Below are 25433 nucleotides of genomic sequence, written 5' to 3'. Positions count from 1 at the left end.
TAGTGATTTACTTGATTAAACCACAATTTGCAATTTACAAATTACGTCTTTTATATCATGTAACGTTGCTTACGATTTTATTAATTAACAGATTTTAGCGAGATTTTCAAAGTGAAACAAAAAAATTGAATTACATACCTGATTTGAAGAAAAACGTCCAGACACGTTCTAGATGCGTTCAGCTCGTTGAACTGAATCGTAAAACATCTTGTATCTTGTAATAAAAATTTCACTATTATCGTGGGCAATCAGCGTGACACAGAATTCGTTGACCTAGTCGACGTCAAATTTCTCACATTGTTCCCTACCGACATGTGTCGTAACATAAATTCCAAAGAACTTGTATTTGAACGCTCGAGACGAGCTTTAATTATGAGACGACTATTAGAAGATTTACGCACAGCCTTGTCAATTACATCGTCTTGTTCTTATCACAGAGTGCCGATAACTATGAACCATGAATAAGCAAACGAAGCTGAGCTTGTCCGTGGCAAAAGTCGTGAAACCACTTATCGTTAACGACTTCTGTAATATCGTTCCTGATGCAGCATGTTTCATTAAGAAATTTCAAAGGATCTCTTTCTTACTCAGCATTCATTGAGACTACGTTCAATAATGATATTCGATAACAAATGAACGCGGCATCTTGTGTACTGATATGATTTGCGAAACTTCCGTTGACTATCTATCTTTTAGAATTTAAACTACGAGGATTTGGTTAATTGTGCGGAGCTGTTCGCCGAAATGAAGAGAATAGATTATTTGATAATTGACTGGAAATATTTATGAATAAATGTTCGCTGCAATTATTAATATTTAGTATTCTTTTATATATATGTCGGGGATGTAGGGACATCGGGCCTTTCTTTAGGAAGATTCCCAATACTTGGACTCGAGGTGACATAACTGGTCGCCGAACGTAGCCACGGTCACGGGATGAACGATATGTCTAACAGAGGAAGTACCGATATTAAGGAACACGCTGTATTAAACAATCAAGCCCCGGCCAGGAACAATGTTGGTTTTACGCGGGACTGCCTAGTAACGGCGCTTGGGATTTTGTTGATATTCCCGATTAATATGTAATTGACAAATGTGACCGTATCTGTCTTTTATTTTGCAATCACCTTGGAGAATTTACTGTTATCGTCTTGGCTGTCAGTCTGAAAGTAACCCAGCATCTTAGTAAACGTGTCTGCGTGCTGCAAAACATATTCTAATGTACAAAGAGTTTTCCCGTTAATCGTGGATTCGTTATTGAACCCAAGAACATTGTCAAAAGCATCCGTTAAGCTTATTGTTCGTTAAACTAATTAATCGTTAAACTAATTATTCGTTAAACTTCGTAAAGACATATTTATACGTGTAAATACAATCTTTGTTGAGCATCACGATGGCTAATTCTAATGAAGAATTATCACGCGCCCGAAATCCTAACGAAAACCCGATATATATATAAAATAAAATATTAAATAAGTATATATATATTTATTATGACAATTTTTCTGGCTCATAGTTAATGGCTCTTCGTTTTATTGAAAAATAAGTTGATGTTTCTCTGAAAGAAAATATGGAATTAATTCAAGGTAATCGTGAGACTTGTCATTTTTGTCTGGTTAATCTTTTTGAATAACGAGCAGATACATATCGATGATCAACGTTTCTGCTAATTATTTCAATTAGTAAGTTGGTAAGAAATGAGTAATTTATACTCCTCCCTGTTCAAGGATATTAGTACGTGAAAAGGCAATGTGAACGTGTCGTGAATATTTCTGAGAATGCATTACGTTCAAGTTAAAGTAGAAGATATAGCCATCGTACATAAACGGGAAATTAGTCAAGCATCGAATGAAATATTCTTCTTGAAATAAAGATTTATTTCTTATTTATCTAATTAGTCAATTAGCGAACGCAGAAGAAAAAGTGTTATATATGTCTTTTTGCCGAGAACGGGATAACTCTAGAAAATGCTACATAATATTCGTACTCACCTCGAGAATTTCATTACGAATTTTCAAACTTTCATAAGTTTGTAAAGAATCACGCACATTTTTCTATTATAATTTCACTTCGCTCCTAGTTTTCACAAATGAAAAATTTGTACGACTCTTCTTCTTCTAAAATCTCTCAATTAGTAGAATTCTTTGCACGAGGTATCCACAACTATTTTACAAAACCAACTTACACCGTTCCCTGTAGACCGTAGACTATAGACCCTTGAACACATCGAACAGCGACAGCTAATCCAAATGTAAGAATACTTTCCAGGTTCGTGGTTCACACGAACAATGGTTTCACGCCAAAAGTAAATACACAAAGGTGTTTCTTATCTAGTGGAAGGGTATTTGTTTGGTCGGTTCGTGTTTCGAACCCTTCTAAAAATTTACATAATTACTGTGAGAATGACTAGCGCCACTCCACGAACCACGAGATATTCCACTCGTGTTTCACTCACGCCCTCTGATGGATTCGTTTGCTTAGGTGGAAAGAGGCCGATCTTTTGTTTCTGTATCTTGTTGCGCGCACAGGGGATACACTCGATCGACGATGGGGTGTGTGCAGCGTCTTATTCCTCGAAGAGCAGGCAAATCGTGGCTAGTTGGAACGCGAAGCTTTTCAGCTTGAGAAGAAGATACCCAGGTAACGTGTCATCTCTTCGAACAAGACTTCCAACAAGAATTCCTTTTGAGCCATTCGTCTTGGGGAATTAAAACGTGAGAACGATAAATAATCGAGCCGACGCGAGAAATCGCTCGGTTGATCGTGATCCCGATGGATCGCTCTTTTTTAGGAGCTTTGCTTGTATGGCGTGAACAGCGGGAAATTTGAGATTTCACGCGGCGGAAAAAGAGAGGCGCGTTTTTATATTTTTATTCAAACAGCTGTAATCGAATAATTTTTAACGTTTCGAATACAATAAATCCAAAATGGATACGTAGATGTAGTTTGGAAATTCGAACGGGACTTCACATTGACACAAGTGTTATTCGAACGATGAAAATTTCGTTGTTGGTCATTTTTCGTTAAGTTAATTATCTTCACTGGAATAGCTAGATGTTCGAAATTTCATCTCAAGGAAGAAGTAAATTTCAATATTTCGGTTGAAAAGTTTTGCGTACCGATTCCCTAATCAAACAATTTCCAATGGGTATTTCGAATATGATAGATCGAGTATCGAATCTTACATATAGTCGGAGCTTGATGAATGGAACAGGCACGGAACGAGTCTCGACTTGTAAGAAGCATACAGTGAATTTGAAACGTCGGACTAGATTAGATACTGCGAATGTCAGTCAACCGAAATCCAACTCGCTTATTACGCACTCCCCTTCACCCACGCTTAAGAAAATAACATTCTTCGACTTCCTCGAGGCAGCGGGGGTGGCCGGCATAAATATTATTGAAACAGTGCGCTCCGCGTGACGCTCCACAGATCACTGACGTTCCCATATTTTTTTTCTTTCGTTTACCACGAACCACCGGATTCGTAGGTGGCGATGACGCACGTCATCGATACGTAAGAACACTTGGTGGTGACGTTCAAGTACAGTATAATCTACGGCGGGAGCACGTTGAACGTTATCTAAGAGCGGCTGTCGGGCCGCGTAAGTGTAATCTACGATCGAACTCTGCAAAGTGTTAGATAATCGAGTGAGAACGTCATCGACTGCCGGCTGTTAACAGGTCTCTTCGTAACGAAATCGTCGTTCTTGTTACGGGGAGATTCATCGCTCGCCGTGTCGTTCCCTTGTGGGGTCAATCACGAGCGATGTTTCATCGTTTACCAGCGACCAAACCGCTGATATCCACGTGTTTGATGATATGACATCAGTCGTCTGCGAAACAGTAAGTTCTTTGTGGAATTCCTTAATCTGAGAATAGATTTCCTCCTGTTTGTACATCAATTGCTGTATGGACAGGGTTGTATTTTCTTATCGATGAGCTTGTGATATTTGCTACGTACGCTGAACAGGTTCTAAAAATTGCGAGGGAATATTTTCATGATATTTTTTTAGTGAGTTATTCGTAATATCCTCTACGACGTTTTATCGTCTTTTAATTTACTACCCATAAGTCAGGTAAAAACGAACGAATCAGAAACTATGTCGAAGCGGTTCTATCTAAAATCTAAAGCTCCTTACTAAATTCCATAGATGTAATCCAGTCGTTGGTTTTTGTATATTAGATGAGAATGAAAAATTATCCGTTGACGATGAATTTCCTCGTATTTTCTATAACTCTACCCTTTTCTATGAGATCTTCCTTTCCGATTTTACGATAGTAACAATCTTCATAGCATTTTTACATTGAACTCTGAAGAAATCATATTAATCGTAGAATGATCTGATAGAACTATCTATTAAAAATTAGAAGAAATACTCTTTGAATATTTGCTGTGCATGTTCGCACCTTTTAGTTTCCCACAAATGCATAACAATTGACAGGCTAACGATCACAGTGCACGTACGCGATCAAAGAAAATGGATCGATTGAAACGACGAGACAGAAGCAGAACCCGTAGGATGGAGTCGATTAAAGTGGCTTTATGGTACACTGTGTCATATGTGACAGGAACGACAGTGGTCGCAGAAACAGTTCTTATTATTAGCCGGCATCCCCTGTCTTGTACATTGATTTACTTCGACTGTCACTGCTCGATAAGCTGGTCGTAAGTCGTAATGCATTGCCTGGCGGTGGGTTTGCCGTACGGATGCAAATATATCTCGTGCCACCGTGACGCGTTCAGTTGAACCCGGTTCGTTTCTTCGTCTAGTGGCGATCGTATAAATGTTCGTCACTTAACAAGATTCTCGGATTTCAGAGAGGCAGTTCCGCACCGATATGTTGCGTTTAGACGTCGCGACAGCACGTTCGTCAGACTTTTCACGCAGGGTGGTTCGGTGGTCTCCGACAAAGATTGAGTTGGTACAGCTGAATAATGAAACTGTTCATTTGTTACGTGTAAAGTATTCATTTATCTGAAAGAACGTTTCAGAAATGAATCGAAGTTGTAAGAGTTGAACATTCCCTGTCTATTTTGAGGATTTTCTATTTGTAGTTTCTTGAAATTCAAGAGGGAATGTATAAAGTGGAACATGGTAAACCTATTTCTTATTTTCCGAAAGTAAAATATGTGATTACTCATTGTATATAAGCATCTAATATAGCACATTAAATGAAAAATATATTTCTACTTATCTGTTTTTAGATTTACGTAAACATATAGGAAACAGAGAAAGTTCATTAATCATAAAGAAATAGAACAAATTTACGCTGTCAATTACCAGTCACGTTCATTTAACATATCCTTCGCTTTCTCAATTTCGTGTCCAATGGACTTCTATCTAAATGCACCTGTTTATCATTATGATATACTGGATATGTAATATATTAAATATATCGAATATATCGACTGAAATACTAACGTGTGAAAGAAATTATAACACTAGACATTATCAAAAAAGTACACTCTATAAGCTTCATTTTTATGAAAATAACATTACCATGATAAACCAAACTAATCAATCAATTTCTCAAACCAATGAATTCCTACAATCTTCCTTAAAAAAAGGAGGGGGCATGTTTTTTAATATTTTCTTCAATCACGTTTAGATGCATTCCTTTGGAAACACGAAACTACAGCGAAGATTATTTTACATTTCGATAGCAATAGAATTTAACCCGGGGACCGATAAATCAATTACAGATTTGTTTCCAATAAATTGCGTATCTTGAGTCGATTCGATTTCTTTTCGATCGTAGATTGCATGCAAATATCCTCAGGGCCACGGAACATTTCAATCAAATCCGGTTCGCCTGCCGTCAATACGCATTAACGTTCTTCATTTACACGGCACTTGTTAAGTCTTGACATTTTATGGTGGCGCCGTCTGACAGGCGTGACAGCATCGGCACGGCAATGCACGTTGCAGCCAACACTTAATTGCCGCTTAATAACCACCTGAGAAAAGTTCACTGGCATTGTCTACAACCTGAAAAAGAAACGTCGACGATCGATTTGCGATCGCTTTTACTACCAAGGATCGAGAAAGGCCGAGAAAGAGCAAGAAAGATCAAGAAAGATGAATAAAACGCGCCTAACTTTCTCTCCATGCCGGTTTTACCGTGGGTCGATGGTTTTTCGTTCACGCCATCGGAGAATCACCTTATCACCGATTTAATTAACATTTCGCCAGTTGGCGCAGTATCAATGCTCGTGGAATGTTGATTAAAAATTCCAGGAACAGGAGAAAAAAATCGACAATTCACTGGTTTCACGCGTTCACGTGTGTCTAATAGCGTCAACAGTCTGGTTTCGTTTCGTTCGCGATCCAATTAGATATCTCCGATATCTACGATTTTAGGTTTGCCAATGTTCGCACTTTAAAACGTTCGGTTAATCGTACGCCCGGTATAATTAGTTTCGATTTTATCCGGGAAAAATGGCTTGTTACCACAGGTTCGATTAGAGGCGACACTTACTAAAAGTGCCACTTATTGACTCCACTCGATTCCAGAAGATTTTTCCAATATTCGTAAGTCGATCGTAAGAAGGTATTGGCTGGTGATAGGAGTTTCTATTAGATACATTGTATGTATTGAGCAATGTTAACTCGATTCGTTTATCGTGAAACGGAGTTACGAGTCGATAAGATAGAACCGCGTTGTTCAACTATTTTCAGAGGTATGCCGTATAGTATATTAGTATACCAGACCGATTTAGCTCTTATATTATGAATTCGCAGGCAGATACGATCATCGAGAAAACCATTCGATTTCCAATTTTACTTACTGCCCCTTCAGGTTAATGACGTCCGAGAACTGCACGATACCGCGTTGTACAAATGTGATACTGACACAGAAAGTAAGCATTACTAATTTTGACATAACCATTTCGTAACGTGGTAGAAATAGTTTGCCGATGAAATTTATTCGACTATGAATCACGTGCCGTTTGTTACTTATCGACAGAATTAACTTTCGAATGATTCTTCATACTATTTTCAATTGTGTTCTCAGATATTATTCCACCAAAATATTAACTTACTATCTTCGTCGATTCTCATCGATAGAATATTTGAAAAATAGTATCGGATTTCAGAATTCTTTTCGTTTAAACAGGATATTCTATTTAAAAGAAATTACGATATCGTATATTGTAGTTCAGTACTATATCTATGGTAACAATACACACGCTAGAAAGAGAATTATTTTCTTTAAAACCTTTCACGCTCCATGTGATATGCGTGTAACGTCGTATTTTAGCATTAATTAACTAAATAAAAGATGAATGTATCTGTCTCCGGTAAAATCGATCCTAAATTTTAGCATCGACATCAGACAAAATTTCTCTCTATAATTAATCATTGATAAAAGAAAATTCTTCCACAGTTCGAAATAAATTCTTTCCTGAAGGGATTAATTAAGTTCCTGTTATCTCGAAATATGTGAGGTACATATAACTCGTATATAATATAAGATGTGAACCTTACTATCTAGTTAACGTTGTTTACAAGTGGGCATAATTTTTGTGTGTCATAGTAGCCTCAACTTAATATGAATAATTCTTCATATGAATATGCTAACCGTGATACCAATTAAATTCACATCGATTCAATTCCATTTTACTTAATTTTGATCATTGTCCAAAGACGCACTCGACTTGATTATCACATGTACTAAATCTCCCAGCTAGTTAATAAAGGCAACTGAAGATTCCTTCCTTTACGAATTGCTTAAACAAACTGTCTAACCGATTTGTTCCTAAATCGATTTGTGTCTAGATCGATTTGTGTCGACTAGATATACGAGCGTGAATAATCTTTTCATTGCTAAATATATGTATGTATATTACTTGTAACACGTGGCCGTAGCCAAGATTTAACCATGACGCAAATTCACGCAGTGATTATAGATTAAAAATCACAGAAAGTCATGCATAGTGACAAGGGAGATGTAAATAGAGCGAGAGAATTTTTAAGGAGCGGCTCTTTTACATCGAAAGCTGTTCTCAACGCATTTATCATCCCCCTGTTCAATTTAATCCTACTTAATAGCGCGCATACGATAAAACTGGATCGCTTTGTAATATCTAACACCAGGATTATTTTTTCCCGATTTTAGGTTAATCCGCGATGATTATCTGTCTTTGCCTTGCGTTCCATTTTTTCTTCTTACTTTTTTTTTTCTTTTTTTGAATAGGAAATCTTGAATATAATAAGAATATAAATGATGGTAATTTATAAAGGCGAAAGGAGGCGCAAAAATGTTAGAAAAAGAATTTCATTAGGTTTCTTTTGGAACAGCATGTTTGGAATAAAATTAAATTGAAAAGAGAGAAACGAATGCCGTTAGAATTACCTACATAAATACCGAATTATATTGTTATATCCATAGAAGTTGTATTGAATTTGATGTGCTTCTACTTTTTAATAATACAAATATTGAACGTCGTTATGTTTAATCTTTAAGAAGAATCGAGACACATTTGATTAGCGTTCGCGAGCAGGTTTCCAATCGTGCGATAAGCTGGCGCGTAATTGGTACAGCTAATTATAATCATATACGGCCATTTCTAATTAGAATCGTAATAACTTTAATAATTGGTCGTGAAATATCGAATCAATGCGAGATAGGTACCTCACCGCGATATTTATTCATGCTATTTATTATTATTTCGCTAGACGTTATCATCCGAGTGTGTTCATACCAGGTGATTATATTATAATTAATTCCAGTTTTAATTTTAGCGTACAACCCTGCGCGCAATTATTCACTAAAAGATTCTCGTTTTTGAACGATGGAACTGGTTCCAGCGGGATAGTGTTTCACCCCTCGTAATTGCCAATGCTAATAAATAATTTGCTCTAGCTATCATATTAAAAAGCAGATTTTCTCGTAAATCAAGCTGTGCTCGTAACAAAATGACACGGTAATCTATTAAAAGGAGTAGGATAATAGCGATCTCCGTGGAGCAACCATGATTTAAATTAACATTCCTTGATAGTTTGTTTCACTTCAAAATTGCTCTAAGTGGCACAATGTATCTACGTATACCGTGGCCGTATAAATAGCATTGATATCGTTAGAGAGTAAGGATATTAGAATCATTTAAATTTTTAGTCAAGCAGCATAAATTTAGCGCGTTGGAGTAATTTATGCAACTTGTCCATTATGGAAATTGGGCCTGGTGATTTCCATAATGGTCTAACGTAGGCTTTTCGCGCAAATCGGACTTTAGGAAGGAAGCTTTTTCTTACGTACGATGATAAGCGTTTATCTTTAGCGTTGCCGTATAGCTTTTGTACAAATAGAAATTGATTCTTTATTTTAGAACGAGTAAATAATTAATAAACTAAGTTATGAAATGGGAGTTTGGGATATTGATTATTTAGGAGCGAGAATTTTGATTTCATTGTTGTCAGATAAATTTCGTCATCGTTCCACCTATTTGACATAAGACCTCTATGGGCAATTAATCTTATTATATATATCGAGCCCACTCCTGGGTTTACTCACAATGGGACATACGTTATAAAATGGTAGAGATTAAATGTAGGAGTAGACATTTACGATATAATAAATTGTTTACTCGATAACCAACTTCAGCGTTACAACAAAGTTTTCGAAGCATTAAACGACCCACTAACATTCTCCATTACTTCGAGTAGGCGATCCTCTCAACAATCTATCATTCCATTAATCATTCCACGTTACAACATTCATTCGATAATTCATCTTTCTACGTTACTTTTCAATCGCATCCTAATTGGTCGTTAATTGGAAAACATTACCAACTAATGAGCATAAATAAAATGAGTATATGAATCATTAATAAGTTGGACTAGAAAGGATCGAATTAAGTAGAATCAGTGCTTTATAGACAAGTTAGACCGTTGAATTCATAGGAGGTAAATTGTTTCATTCTTAAATTTCTTCCAGCGAAATTAATAAATATTTAATAAATATTTATTAATAAATATTTCATAATTTAGACATTAATAAATATTTAGACATTAATAAATATTTCATAATTTTGAAAGCCTAGAATAGTAAAAATGTTTCATTGCGTGGACATAAATGGTCCAATTTACTTATGCAGAGCTAACAAATTCTCGTTCTAATCGACTCATCGAATGACATTGTTCAACGAAAACTGTCAAACTGATCGAAATAACTAATTTATAATTTTTCATAATATCTTCATAAATGATCTTTTGTCAGCTATAAGTGTTTGATTTTGTGTTATATGTAGATATATCTTTTATGAATATAGATACATCTTACACGCTTCTCGTGTGGTTTCCTTGGATACAAATCTTGTACGTATGTCGTTGATAATCCTACTGTCAATGCACCTTAAATCAATGAGAAAGATGAAGGTGGTATAACAAATAAAAATTTCAGAAAGAAATTGAATAAAATCGATAGAAGTCTGATAGAGAAGTAACTTCAAAGTGTACGCTTAATGTACACTGTTTCATAATGCAGAGATCTCCCCCATGTACCGACGCGATTTATCAAGTTGTAAAACGGCCAATGGATGTTAGCTGTCAGGTCGGCCGAGCAACGATTTGTCATCCAGCCGCGGCAGCTGACTCCCGCTACGCAACAGAGGGTTCCACTAACTTTGTTAGGATTCCGTGGCAGTCGGTGCTGATCGCATTCTGACATAGCTTTTACGCGACTGTCAGATCGATATGGCCCCCGCGAAATCATCCGATAAAAGCGTGACAGTCCCAAAAAATAACGTGCACTTTAGATGTCACTTAAGTGTGAATAATAAGTTTCCAAAAGGGCAGAGCTGAATAACTTTTTTAGTCTCGAAAGTTTTGTTGCGCGAGGACATAAATAAGCAAAGAGGCAGGTGTTTCTTGATAATTGTAGAACGATCGTCTTAGTTATTCTAAACAGAGAAAGATAAATATAGCAATTTGGTGTATTTAGAGGGCACGAGTCACTCATCGTTGAAAAGATTATAATCTTGTGTATGATTGAATTCGTGCTATTTAAGAATTTTTAGAAGATTCCTGATCAAAGGTATTTAATCTTTTGCTTTATTATTATTTTCTTTTTGTGTGAATACATTAGGGTTTGTTATTTAACAATTAGCATGATTAGCATGTCTAGAGTAAAAAAAGCGAAATATTGAAATTTCTTAGACAATTTTTATCTGGTAATTTACAGTCCTGTAATTTAGAATAAAAATCAAATTTAATAAAATCGAGTTTCGTTGAATTCACTTTATTCGTTTTAACAGTTTACAGACCTCGTCTTTCAATTTCTGATTATCTTCATACTACATTAAAACTAAGTTGAAACAACGAATTGCTATTTAGAATAAAATATGGCTGATTTGGATGTATAATGAAGTGTAATAAAAGATACTTTATAAAAGTACAACAGGCATTTCATAACACACTATTTGCACACATACGTTATAGTTATCGTAGCTTATAGCTTAGGTTACTCGTATATCGAACGATAGAAACATTCGTTAATGGTAATTCAAGACCCCCTAAGCTTGTTCATACGACGAATGCAAAGAGTATTAATATTAAACAATAGCTGTCAGAAATAAATATCAGCGCGTGTCTTATTAGTACCTTTTCACGCATGCTTAACGTGTCTCACGGAGCTCGAGGCCATAGATGAAATAGTAACTCTCCGAGCGAATTTGCCTACCGTGACATTTCATTTTACTCGGGACAATTTCATTTGAATTGAACAGCAGCCTTCGTTTTTGAGCCACTGTCGCGATATTCAGTCGCTCAATAATATGTAATTAGTCGCAATCATGTCAACGGATATTAATCCTTCGATATCCTTTGAGTAGAAATGACAGATGTAGACTGCACGAGTTCTGTCACGTGAAATTCCCGTATTTGGAGATACACAAACACAGATACATTATACATAATACGATGATACGAGATTTTGGTCAGATCATCTTCCAGGAGCAAATAAAATTATCTCAATCATCTCACGGAAGATAAACACGTCTCTGTGTTTTGTTTATAATAATAGCGGATTATTCTTCGGCAATTGTTTCTAAGCTAAAATAAAGGCGTATTTAAATGGAAAATTTAATTAATTAAAGAACATTCGTAAGAGACAAATTCTGTTATTAAGAATGATAAAATTTTTAATTGTAGGAATCTTAAATTCCAACAGAGAAACTTCTACGCTTCTCAACATGCTAACACATAACAGTACATGTTCGTAAAGACTTTGAAGCCATAACAAAATCCTTTAGATGAATAGGATGTTACGTATCGTTTTCAGTACGTAGCTATTTCATTATTAGAGAAACATACGCTTACATATGCGCATTTACACTGATCTCTTCAAACGATCTAAACACATTTGCTTCAAAATAAGTCGTCAGATAATGAGTAAATGTATGAATGAGACGTAAGTAATATACATGATTGATAGTGCTGCCTGTCAAGACAGTCGCTAACCTATTTGAATTACCTGTAATTATTACTCTACATTGAAATAATCGTCTTTTTCTTCGTCGACGACTTAACAAGCCGCTTTAACCATTACACAAACCGACGCAATGATAGGTACGAGAAAATCTCGCAGTGAGTTAGTGGTCTCGCAACAATGAGAAATTGGAAGCGGTAAACGAAGCATATGGTCGTAGCGGTGCGTTTCCATGCATATTAAGCAGAGAAGCCGAGGGGCTCGTAACTATTCCACGTACAAGAATAACTCCGACGTGCTACGCTACTGAGGAGAACCAGTAAGCCGCGTAAACGACCGTAACACAGCCGTAATATTTTTTCACACGGCTGACAATTCGCCGTGTCTTTGCGAACACGGATCCTTACAACTTTATCTACGCCGAGAATCTTGGGAACGACGTCGCGGAAACTATTCGAAACTAAGCGTTCCATCGTTCGAACGTTTCCTCTTCGTTTCACTTTGTTAACTTGTAAACAACTGGTATGGAACTTGCTACATTATCTTTTCAAAGTTACCATTACTAAGTTCATATATTATTGTCAGACTTTGCTTTCAAATCAAAGGTATCCTCGCATCCAACGAGTAATGCGACTAACACCTGCGTTAGCGTGACTGAAAAAGTCAGGACAATAGGAGGCTCTGGTATGCACCTACACCGTCTAATTGGAATGTTAAGACGGTCATAGTTCTACGATTGCCTCTAGGATATCTTCAAAATTTAATCGTTCGATGATAAGTAATTGCTTACATTTAATTCTAATAGAAATATAGTAATAGAAAAAAGATACGAATAAGGCACAATGGGATATATGTCAGCGATAAGTGAAATTCATCAACTCTACCAAGGGGAATCGTTTGGTTCCTGAAAAGTTAAACGCTATTCACGAACGTATTTCAAATTTTGTTTATCGAATGTTTCAGAAGATGAAGTTGATCTGTTTGGTTTTTAGTAGCCAGTAAGTTAAATGTCAAAATCGAAGTATTAGATTGTCCGAAAAGTTTCTTTCGTTTTATGAGGAAATAGTAGACGCGCAACGCTTTCTGTTTTATACTATTTTGTCGAATTACGTACGATCCATTTTGTTCTGTTGAGATAAACACCGCGACATTTCACAGACTTGGTTTCACGTTTGTATGAAGGTACACTGTTGTAAAAAACACGTTTGCGAAAGAAAGACACTTTTCGGACAACCTAATACATATTATCTTGTATATAATAACTAAAGGCAATCACGAATATAATACTTAATAAAGTATCCAGTTTAGTTTACGTGTATCAAATTTAACCTCGCACGTAATTGCTCTGGAAGTTTGTGCTGGAAGATGGAATCATATATCGGAAACTTGTTCCCAAATTGCCAAACCAAACTGAACAAGAGTAAGTATCCGCTTAAATCCCCTGGTTGGTGTTCGCACCTGTTTTTGTGAAAGATCCACCGGGAATTAAGGCTGTGAAGAGATTGCGGAATGAACGAGACCTCTTGGGATTCAGGCTCGTTGGTATGCAGTCGGCTTGGTTTCTTGTAAATTCGCAGTCTCTTTACCGCGTAAAATGACGTTAGACCGTTACAGCTTCCTCGTGTTTTCACCCCGTTTATGCATTATGCAAGTAGAAAGCGGGAGGCGAAGAGAAGGTGAGAGGGCCAAGGAAACCGGGCGCGGATAATAAGAGGGCGGTCAATGATGCGGGTTTAATCGTCTCGTGAAACACCTAAAGCCACGTATCCACCGGATATCGCTACGCAAAATATAAATATTAACTGTGACGTTCATCAACACTCGAATTTTTTAATTTAGATATCTAGCAAATTTTAACAAACATTGATAAATGAGTAATATTTCATTATATCATTCTGGATGTAAACCCAGAATATGATCGGTCAAATTTTCTATTTCTTTCTTCTTTTCTACAGAGAAACTATTTTAAAACTCAGCACATTGTTAAATCTCAAAATTATTATCTTCTTCTATTTTCTACGAACACAAAGAAACAACACAATTTTCTTTAATGTAGCAACATTGTTTTAAAGCCATACAAATTTTCATGATCGTTTACAATGGCTTATGCTCTACGTCCGCTACCTACCGAAGAAAATTCACATTAACGAATGTTAGCGAACGTTTGCAAACGTTGACAAAAGTTTTACGCGACTAATAGAAATCTGCCTTTAGAAAGCATTCGCGACGAATATCTGTTAACGTCAGATATGCGATTTATGTATCAATTTCCACGTGCACCAATTTTCTAAAGGCTGAACCGTTTCACAAACGTTCATAAACCACTTGCGTCTGACCAGTGGATACGCGGCTTAATAGCTATTCCGCGCAGACGTCATTGACCATCTTCACTGACGACGAACGTCTCTCGTTCCTTGCCCTTCGAACGCCAGAACGCTGTTTTACATACCATAAATCACTGTAACAATATCGGCTCGACCATGTTAATTTGCCTGATATTTTTCATTATACCGGAAGCGATATATCTGGACTGGTTTTTGGCGACGCTACGCTTTTATGCATTTTTTTCCCAGGATTCTTTTGATGATCGAATGGATACTTTCGCCGGTGTGGATTTTCATGGAAATTCAGTTCCAGTCAGATGTTACTAAGAAGCAACGAGAACGTTCGTAATCGTCGAAGATGAAAACTGGTAATCGACGGGATCCAATTTTTATGCGTACTTAGTCTTAGATTTAGCATGTTGCGTTCTAAGACGTAATTAGTATAGTGGTGGTTTTATCACGTAGATAGAAACGTTGAGAAATTTACAACGGGTGGTATAGTGGGTTACGCAACTGCTTGTTCTCCCAAACTGCCCATTTCTTCTTCCAAATTATCTCAAAGATAAAAATTTTTATGGTTTCATAAAACCCATCTTACTAATTATGGATTAAAATTTTTATCAAGATACGGAAAAGAAGAATTCTTCCGAAAAGTATGCCAGCAAGATCGTAATTCGTTATTGATCATAATTTATAAAAAAGAAGTATAAACTCATTCCCACGTCGAGATTTATATGAAAAAGAAATACTCTTAATACATTGATAAATATCTTCGTTTATCTCCTAAATTTTTCATATTATTTATGAAATAACCTGACTCGAGCAATCGTATAGTACCGTTCATCCCCATTGAAATGGTTTTCGAACTTGTTGGTACGCAATATCCGGCGAACGATATCCTCGGACTGGTTCGTCGGTTATTGCACAATACGTGCACGCGCTTTCAAAGCAATCCTCGCAATCAGGAGCACGCAGAGCAGTGCACTGGCAATTTCGTTAAGTAGCTCCCAGTCCCGGCTATTTGCACCAATTGACCGTTTACCGTTAAACAGTTCGTACATACCAGATTCCGTCGCATATAATTACAAGTAGATTGGATACACACGGTATCTGTCGGAGGCTCGGCGCGAAATTCCGATCGTTATCTGCCAGCTCGGACTTAAACGGAACTTATTACTCGTCGTGTTCCCTTCGAGGTCCATAGAATTCGAACGACCTATAAATACCCACCGTTCCACTGGTCTCCCTTCCTTTCTTTGTCCGCTAATCTATCCGTTCTCTTCTCCTTTAACAAACTCGAACCGCTCCGAGAAGAGAAGGTACTTCTTCGGAAGCCACGATCGACTCGGGTAGGAGCGTAAAAGCGGTCTGACCTTTAGCCAATGTGTAACTCGTCGAGATTGGACGTATGGTAAATTACCAAACGACAACCAGTCAGATAGCATCTGACACAACATTTTTACGGTTCTCTGGTTGGCGCACGAGGGGCCATTATTTACTCGTAATGGGATTAAGGGCGCACTGATGCAATCCTTGCCGCGAACATCGACGCCAGGAGCTGCCCGATCTTCTGGCTGTATTTCTTCTACTACCACCCGCGCTTTGTGGCTCGTATTAACGTCGGATTCGAGTATCTAGCGATAAAACGTTGTCGCTAACGCGACGCCACACGAGCTATCTGGAATCGAAGCGCGGCGGCGTTAACCCGTGAAATTGTAATTAAATTAGCCCCTGTCTGGTCTCGTGTGCCGATAATTTGCATCGTGCGAGAAAGAATACAGAAACGTGACTGCTTATCGATTGCTACCGTGGATCGAACGATTGCCGCGGTAGGTTCGCGTGTCTCTCGTGCATTGATTATGTATTATGGAGATTCTAACGTTTCCTTACATGACTATACACGTACGCACGAGACTCGTTTTGGCCATCCAATCCTTTACATCGTGACTTGTTTCTTGGAATTATATCGCATATCTTTATTTCTATCATTATATAATTATACCTATATATCTCATATATTTCAGAAGTGACGCATACAGCTCGAACAAGTTTCTTAGGAAAAACGAAAAGCTATGCTTGGAACTGTTTGCAACAGCGGTTAAATATTGTTTTTGTAATTTTCTGTTCTTAGCCCTTGAAACCCTTCTTTGACGATCTTCACGTTCTTCTAACACAGGATTCAATTACACGTTTTAAATTACCACACTTTTTAAACGTACGATGTATGGTGATTTAAATCGAAGTAGATTCGTCGCGCACCAGGATTTAATTTTCGTCGATACTTCGATCGTTTCGTAACGTTTAATCTTCCATTATCAATCTAACCCACTCAACTTCCTATTACACCCACAAACATTTCTTTTCCTCGGAACTCTACACTAGGACACCTGTCTCGATCCAACCTCATTCACAAAAATCACATCCTGCACAGTACACTCAATAAACAAGTCGAAACAACACTTCGAACCTACCTAACATTAACTTGGCCGGTTCGTTACAGCCGCGCGACACCATGATCACAAATCTAATTGAGCCAGTCGGTAACGAGGTTTCGAATATCCAGCAGCAGAGTGACACGAGAGAGTCCAACATCTGGTATATCTCTCCCCCCGCGATTTCGAAACGATTCATTCATTCGTCCCACACCGACCGGTTATTTTCATCGCACGAAACCGTTGCTAGGGCCTTGTTATGTGAACACAGGGCACGCGGTTCCCTCGCCAACAATGAGTCGTTGTCGTTGCCACAGTTTACCAGATAAGGCGGACGGCTACCGCTTGGGATTACTCGACCCCGTTCCCTTGCAACTGGTCTAAAAAGTCGAAATCAACGACACCCGTGTGCCAAGCATTGTCGACAGTGAATAACGTAGCTCTGCTACCCGTAACTATGTCGTGAACGTAGGATTTCCTGTGTCAAACAAGAGCGTCTAGACGTAGTATGCAGACACGATCAGACAGATTTTCTCTAAGGTTACATGGTTAGGACGTGCGTTCCGACAAAGTGTCGTCTTAATAAGCGAAACATCCGGAGATTAAATCCATATACAGTGGCTGCAGAAATATTTGCACATATTTTCTTACAATATCTGATTCTTACAGTATCAAATCTTCATAGTCATGCAAAAGTAGTATACTGTAACATGAAATTTAATATACTTGGAATGAATTAATCGATATGTAAGTGCTATAGTAGATAATGGTGTGCAAACACCTTTTGTAGCCACTGTATTTGATTGCTCGCGTGTTCATTGGGACGAATATTCGTCACAATGCGTATTGACTATAACCATAGCTTTGAACATACACTGGCTCGTCTCAAACTTATCATCGTTCGTGTCTAACTATGGCTTGATTCCATCTGTAATATTTAAAGTTCCAAGAAGTTCTATCAGCCTTCAATCTCATTTTGAATTGCCTACAACTCGGAAACCCGTTCTGGAATCGTCCAAGAAGCCAATCAAACAGTAAAGAGCAAAAAGTCAGCGACATTTATCGCCGATAAATCTGCAATCCTCGTTAGTCGACAATTAATCTAAATCCCCGTCAATTAACGCGACGTCGCGATCTGGATCGCGGTTGTCCACAATATCCACGCCTCGGACACGGACGATCGAGACCGCAGATTAAACGTCTCTTTCTCTTCTGCGACGCGTAACCTGAAAAATCGCCGTGACATCGGCCCTTTTAGAATTCTTGTTCCCTTCTTTCCGCATCACTGACTGATCGATACGATCTCGATCGACGATGTCGCTCGATAAATCGATCCCCGATGCGATCTCTTCGTTGGCGTCTGGGATCTTGTGGCGGTGACATGACAGCGGAAATGGGCGCAGCAGCTCGCTTCTGGGTAGCAGACATTCACCGTCTGGTCAACTTTGCTTTCAGTCGTTCTTAAGTCAATTATATCTCTTTAACGTTGAAAAATGTCTCAAGTTTGAACAAAATATAAAAAAAAAAAAAATTGTTATCGAGACGAATAGTTTCTCGTTCCAATTTTGTACGAAATATCTTCTTAAGGCTTAAGCCATTACAAATCCTTGTTGATTGCTCAAACTAGAGCAAGTACGAGATATAAAAATTCGAGGATCACAGGTGATTTACGGTGAGATTTCCGGCAATGTTGTCAGGCGCGTTTATACCGATTTATATGTTTGGACATGATCGAGTACGTGTAATAACGTGACTTTGAAGTATTTAACAACGTGACTTCCAAGATTCAAGCGAAACACGAGAGAATTGTGAACAACAGAAGACAATTTACGAATGCATAAAAACGTGTTTACCTTGGAACGAAAAGTTTTCTGCATCGTCATAATTTAAAAAAGATAATGAGATGACTTGCTTCGAGCAAAACGCCCTGTACGTTCTCACTTCGTTGTATTAACTCATCAAAGAGTTTCAGTCTTTTTATTTGCGCAATTACTGTAAAAACATCATGTTCAACTGTTATTGAAATAAAAACGTAATTATACATTTCTTCCCATTGTACTTTATTAATTGTAATCATCAACGCGTTTGTATAGTGTACACACATGACGGTACGCCCAGTACTTCTAGCGTTAAAAATAACAACTCAAACAGCTCGCATAATCACTCTTCTCACAAGTAATTACCTTTCTCTGCTCATTAAGATAAAATATTAAGCGTCATACACAAAGCGACCGAGTAATGAAAGCAAATATAATGTTACCGTGAACCGCAAATGGAGCCGGATAGTTTCGACAAATGGCGGTAATTTATATCGTAATTCATCGGTTTGTCGGTCTGTCTTACGCGTCACTCTCACCAGATAAACACGTAAATCGCCGTCCATGGCTAACTACCCTCGTATACATCATATCGGCTGTATTATATTCCTCTTCCTCATCCTTCTTTTCATCCGTTTTCTACGTTCACGTACGATCCATCTTGTTTGGCGCGTGCCGAGGGCGATGAGCGAAACGCGCGTTCTCCAACGTGTGTTTAGACCGAATATTTCTTCGGGAACGTGAAATTGCAACGGGAGATATAATTCAAGGCCCATGAAGTCACGTTCCATTCCGTTAAGTCGACTCTCGGCTGTTCGATCCGATCGACAATTTATTCGAGAATTATTAATGCGCTGTAGAAAGGAGGAGCAAAAATTGAAGAAACTGTAAAATATGGTTTGAAGCCTTACAATTAGTCAGATTAATCGAGTTACTCGAGCTTAAGACTCCTGAGTTTGTTAAAAAATGTTGGATGCGCGTGTATGAGAGAGAAATTAAATATTATAATAGAATTCCATGAATGGAATTCTTATAACTGGAGTTCGCGAATTAAGTTACATAAATTGGAGATGTTTGAATTTATAAAAATTATCAGATGCACATAGAATCCTTGAGTTTGTAAAAACTCCATGATTTATTTAGATATAATTCTTCTATGATACAAGCTATATATAGGCTCGTAAAAATTATATAATATGATGAATATTTTGTTGGAAGAAAGGGAAATGTATCGAACAAGAATTAAAGATGTGCTTCCTTCGGGAGCATTGCCTAAAATTTTGTTCCAATAAATGAAGTTTGACCAGTATAATCTAACGTGGTGTTTTCATCAGAGCATCAACAATTTTACGCTACATATGCTTAAGGCGTAGGTATAGCTGAGCGCAACAAACTAATCGTAAATTCTGTAGAACCGACGAAACAATGACGCTAACTATCTGCAGCAACGTATAATTATCCCCACACGTGTTCTGCTTCCGTACAATAAACGTTTATGCATATTTCATAGTGATTGTCATTTAAATCGGACCTGAAGCAGTTTAAACGGATTCCAGGAACGATCGAACGCTCGAAATGGAAGAATGACAAGAAAAAAGAAAAGAATAGAAAATGGGATCGTGAGAACTGCACGGTGGAAAAAGTGGAAAAAAAAGGGAAACTAGAAAATACTTGTGTCGCGACCGAAACGACAGAAACATTCCCTGTTTAACTTTAAAGTTTACCGAGACGTTGACATCGATACCGTGCTATAGTGATGCAAATGAAGCCGCAACGCGGTTCCCTGGTACTAGTAACAGACCTCGTATGTTTGAACGTTTGTCGCGAGGACGATCTCTACGAAGCGAACGAACTTTTCACGGTTGACCCATCGCTGGAGACGAGAATTTTCAGTGAGTACATATATTGCCCAAAAAAGAAAACATAGCAAGTTTGCCGTTCGTTTGTCACTGTGCAGGGGACAGATACTTTGAAACACCTTTCTCAGAATGGTTTTGTTTATGTCACGCGCTTTTGATTTTCGATTAGAAAGTGCATTCTCCTGAACTATGTTACCCAGACGTTTCTACGTAGTGATATCTGGCAATTGGATTCTTATACGTTTGGAGATAAAAAGAGGAATGTTTTGGGGTTTTGTAATAGTTTGTTGTATTGTTATTACACTGCGGAGTTTCACGCGCTTAAGGGAAATTTAAATGTAAGAAATTTATAGAATACGTGTAATATGCAAAAATAGTAGGTGAGTTTAACAATGAGTTTAATAAATAAAAGAAATTTCTGTTACTACAAATTATAGATATAGAAAGTATTCAGAGACTCGTACATTTAATATTCTATTAATAATTCCAACTATTATTTCCCACTTCTTGAATTATGTAAAAATATAAAATTCCATACACGTCTATAACTTAGTCATGAGTAGACTATAGATACATCCATATCGTCCATGCATTTATGGAAAATTTCAATTTATGTAGAAATTCGAGTACGTATAAGATGCAGAAAGATTGAAATATTCCATCTATTAAGTAAGTGAAATAAATCTCCATTTAAGCTCCGTTTCTTTTATTATGTACATAATGTATAAATATGAAATCGCGAAAATATTCGCATTCTAGTCATGAATATGTATAATAAAGAACAAACTCTGTCGATTGCATGGCCGTTGTCTAATATAAATCGTGAATAATAGCAGTATCAGATATACGCAAGTGGGAATAGAATCGTCACGATACGTAGGTATATATTTTGATTCGTAACATGTGTTTTGAGCCGTGGAACGGTTGTTTGACTCATTTCGCTTTTTATGCGTAAACTGAGAAGGTTGAGCGTAATGATTTATAGCCATTCGAATATTGGATATATCGTAAACTGTGCTTGCTTGTTCATGTGTTTAGAAATTCTGATGTATGAATACCGAAATGTCTTCATTCTGTATAGCCACGGTTATTTAAATGCACGTATGTTGACAGCGTTTCAATATTCAAAGATGCTTGAACCGTATTCTTATGAAAATTTGAAAATCCAGTTCTGTGAATTTTTTGGAGGATTATCGCTTTCTTCAAAAATATTATATACTATGTGAAAAATGGTTTGTAAATCACTCGTACATTACTGAGATATATTAAATTCTTTTCAATTATTCCAAGTTTGTTCAAGATTATATCAATTCAATGAGTGATATATTATTCAAATGCAAACTTATTCGACGTATATCATTTGGAAATATACAACGAATCAGTTTAGTAAACTACGTTGTATCTCTTCTAAACTTTGTCAGATATGTCCAATTTTCCGAATCAGCCTATTCCTTATCGTAATGACTTCGATACGAGATTCGTTTTAATATATAGCAAAAAACTCGACTGTTTTGTATCATAATTCATACTACGTGCGATTATATATACAAACTATTTAATTATGTATGAACAAACGCACGCTCACATAAAAATTATACGAAGGATAAATTATAATCCACAAACAATATCAAATATTCCTTATGTCTACGTTTCGATTTTTAACAAATCTGGATTCCAACAGTTGAAACCTGAACGTATTCTTGGCAATCTACAAGAAAAATCTCTCGTATCTCATCTCCATAGGAGATAAGTTGGTCGAAAATTTCAGAAAACAAGATTTAGGGATTACCAAATGATGTAGCGAGGAAAGCGGTGTTTAATCAGAGATGCCTGGCTTTCTTCTTTCTTTCGTTGGATTCTCTCGTCTCGTTTTCGGCGTAGCTCTACCTGCCGCATTGCTGGTGGCCGAGTTTCACGTGCCGTTAACCTTGAATCCGGATTTAACGGCTGCGTTTATGCTAATATACCAACCCAGCGAAGAAAGCACGCCGCTCAGGGAACACGAAGTAAGTTCCCCCGTGCACCTTTTTATCCCGCGGGACCACCGTGAACTAATGACAATCGGTTGGAAAGTTGCGTTTTGCGAACGCGTTCTCTCCCCCTTTCTGCATCATTTTAAATGCATCGATAGCATGTTAGACGATAATTGGTCGTAAAGGACGATTAAAACTGTATGCAAATTCGATGTAATTCAGCGAGCCAGGCTTTTCTTTTTTCTCCAGGCAATCACGTGTAATGATAACCGGCGAACATCGAATGTTTGCTTAATAATTTTGAAAGTTACGCTAACCTTGTGTGGGATCGTGATTATGGATCAGCTGTGACGCGAGAGAAACCTGTTGATGGAAATTGATGTTGGCTGTTGTCAGAAAACGAGGTTCATGTAGATGTTTTAATCTGTTAACTGGGTTATTACTTTAACTAAAAATTTCTATAATCACGAAATTAAGAGTTAGAAATAATTGAAAGAAAGAATTTAAGGAATAAAAGTAATTTTTGTATACATAAAATATGATGTTTAGCTTTAATGGAAATGAAAGAAAATATTACAAAATAGAAGATTTATAAATTCAAAGATTATTATGTTAAAGAGATTAGGAACTCAATGGAAGTATTAAATTCCTCTTCAGTCAACAGATTAAGTGCCCGTTTCTTGCGTCAAACTCGTTTGTATCAGAATGACGAATAATCAGCTTTTTGTATACAATATTGTATATGATGTTCGAAATTTTAAATCACATAATACGTAATCTTTTTTGCACATTGTCACTGTTTTGTAATCGTTTAATTCATTTTAATTTTAAATATTACGTGGTTTCGCTTCATGGATTTAAATTCGATTTCAATGAGAGAACACGAAACATTGTTAAGATATGGATATCTTCAATATTTTTATAGAAGTGTGTATTCATTATATATTCATACGAAGCAACTGGAAACATCGTATAAAACTACATGAATTTTCATATTTATCGTTATGATGCATTTAATAAATTTATATTTCTTTACCAACTGTCAATCATCGCTGTTCGTTTTGCAAATATTCTCGTTTAAAATTAAAGTTGTGGAATTACATAATGGTCGTCGTCTTTATGCTAATTCAATTTTTTATTGAACACCTTACACATGATTTAAAGAAATACATTTCATACGTAATTTCTTGTTAAAGCAAGATTTAAAATTAAAAGTACTTAAATACTACTTCTACAGAGAAAATGTTTGGCGTTACCATTTTACAAAACTGATCTAAACCAATGCTGCACGGAAGCCTTATCGAGATCAAAGATCGAGTTTCTAAAATTTACATACCAATTTATCGCCACATGTTGGCTAAACAATAGCACGTTCAACGTGGTCGAAACATTGTCTTCGAAACGTCGAAAAAAATATTTAAACGACTGTAAATGTCCTGGTTGCGGTTTCTCAACGCTGTAGTTCCGTTTTACCTGTAAATGTCGCGGGGGTGGCTTGTTTTAACGCATTTCGCGGTTCGAAGATTTACATCGTTCTGTTTTCTTCCCCTGAGAAACGACGACGTTCAGCGGTTAAGGCATTGTTTGCAACGTGCACCAACTTTCACGAAGTCGATGTCTCCGTTTATTTTTTTCAGACAACGTGAATGTCAATCTTCATTTTCTTGCTGAGCGATTTCTGCGCGAACCAACTCCGACAGGTTGGCTCCTCGCCGACAGAACGTCAGTTTCCTATTGAATCGGTTGTATACGATATTCGGGTTTCGTTTGAGTTGCACTTGTGCAAGGAATGCATTTCACGATATCGGTAATTGATTGTGATCGTGTAAAATGTGTAGTAACAAAGATTTATTTACGTAACCCAGATATTCCCGAGCGCACTTCTCTTTTAAATAATGTCTTTTCCTGTTTGAAATTTAAGTCGAATATGCGATCGTTCATTACGTTACAACTACCTATTCGTCCCAACTACGTGTACATTTATCTGTGGTCAAAATTTTTTAGGTTGATAAAACGTTGCTTGTACAAATTTCAATATCGCTATCTACCGAATTTGTTCAAAAACCATTAGAAAATTCTTATCTTTTACATTGTGGCAAATATCGTTTAAAAGATACCAGATATTTCATTCCTGTAAACGCCAAAAGCAACGTCAAAGTTTTTCTGAAAACGTTAAAACACGTAGCATTTGTTAGACCAAGAACGAGAACTTTCCATAAAAATTGAAAGAATTTGCCAAGGTTAAATATGATTTCTAAAGTCATGAGTCTCTTTCTCAGAATATGAAACAAGATAACAACGAGCGGTGATTAATTACAATGGTGTCGTATTGTCCTTACGGTTCATTATTATTAAACAAATCCACGGTCTCGCGGATGTGGCTACCTCGATTTCTACGATTCGCGGCGCCGCATATATCGTGGTAATGAAGGCAATTCATTCGCTTATTCACCGTGCCGTGTTCGTAGGAGTAAGACATTAATGTGTGCGCGCGCGCGATTACCGCTTCGCCAAAGCGCACCACGAATCTTGCTAGAGAAATATAAACGGCGGGGATGACGTGGGCGAAAACACGCATTGAGATGTGTTTCTTTTC

The 25433-nt window shown here is 37.1% G+C and overlaps 1 protein-coding gene across 3 annotated transcripts in view; it reads left to right on the top strand.

Annotated features, from left to right (window-relative positions):
• Positions 1-25433, top strand: part of LOC126915711 (uncharacterized) — a 112202-nt gene that overhangs the window by 49650 nt on the left and 37119 nt on the right. The window contains exon 1 of one of the 3 annotated variants that reach the window (XM_050720653.1): positions 3257-3846. The exons of 1 other annotated variant lie outside the window; for it this stretch is intronic. The gene's annotated coding sequence lies outside the window, so the exon portion shown is untranslated. Of the gene's footprint in view, positions 1-3256; positions 3847-20209; positions 20898-25433 lie in introns of those variants that run through there. One more of the 3 variants, XM_050720652.1, reaches the window with a different exon arrangement.

Source organism: Bombus affinis, chromosome 4 (genome assembly GCF_024516045.1).
Source record: "Bombus affinis isolate iyBomAffi1 chromosome 4, iyBomAffi1.2, whole genome shotgun sequence".
NCBI classification, from domain to species: Eukaryota; Metazoa; Arthropoda; class Insecta; order Hymenoptera; family Apidae; genus Bombus; species Bombus affinis.
This window is presented reverse-complemented; position numbering and strand designations above follow the sequence as displayed.